This window comes from Panthera pardus, unplaced genomic scaffold, assembly GCF_024362965.1.
Source record: "Panthera pardus isolate Hobbes unplaced genomic scaffold, ASM2436296v1 HiC_scaffold_27, whole genome shotgun sequence".
Classification (NCBI taxonomy): Eukaryota; Metazoa; Chordata; class Mammalia; order Carnivora; family Felidae; genus Panthera; species Panthera pardus.
The window spans coordinates 11,405,901-11,409,160 of record NW_026526843.1 but is presented as its reverse complement, the minus strand read 5'-3'; the positions used below and the strand labels follow the sequence as shown (position 1 = coordinate 11,409,160).

Here is a 3,260-nt window from a genome sequence, read left to right as displayed (position 1 = left end):
TTCCTAGAATATCATATAGTTGGAATCTTACGGTACGTACCCTTTACAGACTGGCTCCTTTCATTTAGAAATACGGGTATAAGTTTCCTCCATGTGTTTTTGAGACTTAATAGCTGAAAGTTTGTGTCTGTTATAGGGACAATTTGAACATCAAAATGATGATGATTGAACTTAAGAAGAGACCGATGATTTCTTTTTTCTTTTTTTTTGTGGGGGGGGAGCTGGGTACAGTATACTTTGTTGATGGTACCTGATAGTTAGGGTTCCCCAAGCCCTTCCCCTTCTTCAGGGGGTTTTGGATGGAAACTGTGTAGAAGCAGGGAGATTTTCAGTGTGTTTGGGGCAAGGACTCCCCAGCAGCTGAGGGCCTCTCCCTCTTGCTGTTGCTGTGACTGGTGGTCCAGAGAGCTCTTACTCCTCGGAGGCCATGTGGACCATAAGGTCCACCACCCAGTTGCTATGGCCAAATTCATTGTCATAACAGGAAATGAGCTTGACAAAATCATTGAGAGCAATGCTAGCCCCAGCATCAAAGGTGGAAAAGTAGATGTCACTGTTAAAGTGACAAGAAACAACCTCTTCCCCGGTGTAGCCAGGATGCCCCTGCTTCACCACCTTCTTGATGTCATCAAGTGTTTGGCAGCTTTCTCCGGGCAGCACGTCAGATCCACAATGGACATGTTGGGGATGGGGATACGGAAGATCACGCCAGGGAGCTTCTCATTCAGCTCCAGGATGACCTTGCCCACAGCCTTGGCAGTGCCAGTAAAAGCAGGGATGATGTTCTGGGCAGCCCCTCGGCCATCACGCCACAGCTTCCCAAAGGGGCCGTCCACGGTCTTCTGGGTAGCAGTGGTGGCATGGACTGTGGTCATGAGTCTCTTCACGATGCAGAAGTTATCATGGATGACGTTGCCCAGAGGGGCCAAGCAGTTGGTGGTGCAGGAGGCATTGCTGGCAATCTTGAGGGAGTCGTCATACTACTCATGGTTCAAACCCATCACAAACGTGGAGGCATCAGCACAGGGGGCAGAGATGATGACCCTCCTGGCCCCAACCTTCGAGTGAGCCCCGGACTTCTCCATGATGGTCAAGACCTCAGTGGACTCCACAACATACTCAGCACCATCACCCCATCTGATATTGGCGGGTCCTCACTCCTGAAAGATGGAGATGGGCTTTCCATCAATGACAAGTTTCTTGTTCTCAGCTTTGACTGTGTCGTGGAATTTGCCATGGGTGGAATCATACTGGAACATGTAAGACCCCATAGTTGAGGTCAACGAAGGGGTCATTGATGGTGACAATATCCACTTTCCCAGAATTAAAAGCAGCCCCAGTGACCAGATGCCCAATATCGCCAAATCCGTTTATTCCGACCTTCACCATCGTGTCTCCAGGATGCGGCTGGCACCGCACCAGGAGATGTGGCTCTCTGTCGGACAGGGAGAAGAAGAGAGCCGAGACAGATAATTTCCAATAGCATGCAGTTACCAGAATTTTATTTCGTTCTCTTGGTAAATAGATGATCTACCTGAGGAAATCAATAGGTCTTCTGTCTCTGCCATCTCAGAATGAAGAGAATTACTCCATGTGTCCTCTTCATGAACCTATATTCTCTCAATATTTTCTACCTCTGTCAGCTTCCTGACACGTCTATTTGTGCATTTTTTGAACAATCCATTTGTGATTAATTTCCTTATTTCCTATCTAGAGCCAACTTTGCTTCATTTCACACAAGCTTGCGTGAATCTTTGAAAAATAAACTCACGATATAAATATATTGGCCTGAATTATTGATAAGTCATGCAAAGTTATTGTGCTTTGCTGTAATCTGGAACACTTGCATGAAATAGCAAAATAAAAAAAGTTCAGTTTTCACATATTCTTTTGATGCCTTATATATCTAAATACACAAAACATGGCCCAGCCATCAGTTTATTTAGCTACGTATTTCTTTCATATGCAGTGTGCTTCAGCTATATGGAGTTAAAAATTGACGCCATTATTTCGAGTTCTATATAAATTTCTTTTTGATGTTTGCATCTTACCAATTGCACCAAATAATTTTGTTTTGGGGACCACAAACCATTTCTGTCAGCCATGTTCCACCCATTGTTTTAGAAATTCCTTGGGGCGCCTGGGTGGCTCAGTCGGTTGAGCGTCCGGCTTCGGCTCAGGTCACGATCTCGCGGTCCGTGAGTTCCAGCCCCGCGTCGGGCTCTGTGCTGACGGCTCAGAGCCTGGAGCCTGTTTCACATGCTGTGTCTCCCTCTCTCTCTGCCCCTCCCCCGTTCGTGCTCTGTCTCTCTCCGTCTCAAAAATAAATAAACGGTAAAAAAAAAAAAAAAAAAAATTAAAAAAAAAAAAAGAAATTCCATCTAAATTCCATTTAGATTTCCATTGTTTTAGAAATCTGCTTTACATGTTCATTTTACTTTTAATTATAGACCGTTCACTTGCCTTATACTTAATACAAAGGTTGAAAGTATCTCATCTTTCGCAGCTTTCTCCTTTGAAGAACTCTTATATTCTTAAATGTCAATTAAAACGTAATAAAACACTTTCAATTAACACTGCACTGCAGTTTTTAGCACATGATTGTTTTCAATGTCCCTGATTTGGGATAAAAATAGTTTGGGTGTTGTGTTTTCTTGATTTCTAGCTTGAAGTACCAGAGTATATTGAAAACATGTGTCGTATTGTGAGCAGCTCGTGTCACTTCTCCACACAGTACTAGAAATCAGTTTTGATTTGACATTTACGTTAAATCATTTTCATACTGCTAGTAAAGATGTAGTTCCATGTACAGGTACAAAGTACAATGTAACATATAGATCAATATGAAATATAATCCTTGCCTTCTAAGAGCTTATGGTTTAATTAAAGAGATAAACCAGATGTGCACGTGTATGCGTATAGACACTCGCGGAGTCAAGTAGCAAGACGAAGCATGATAACCAGTGGCAAAGCACAGAACTTGAAGTTGGAGAGCTGAAGTTTGATATGTGGATCTGCCTGTTGCTGTGTGACCCTGAGCAAGTTACTCAACCTTGCCAAGTTCCAGTTGGTTCATCTTAAAAACAGGAGTAATAAATGCACAGTGATAATGTGAAGATTATACTGAATAACATGTATGAAAGTCTATGGGGTCTCATACCCAAATCCATAAAGCTCCTTTGTTCTACTCGAATGTAGCACTAGGGCAATGACTACAGCCATCGCTTGGACCTCCAGTTCAAATACTCTTGCACAGTACT

At 43.2% G+C, this 3,260-nt stretch overlaps 1 pseudogene; it reads right to left on the bottom strand.

Annotated features, from left to right (window-relative positions):
* Positions 1-360: 360 nt before the first annotated feature.
* Positions 361-1,404, bottom strand: LOC109250483 (glyceraldehyde-3-phosphate dehydrogenase-like; annotated as a pseudogene).
* Between the last annotated feature and the right edge of the window lie 1,856 nt (positions 1,405-3,260).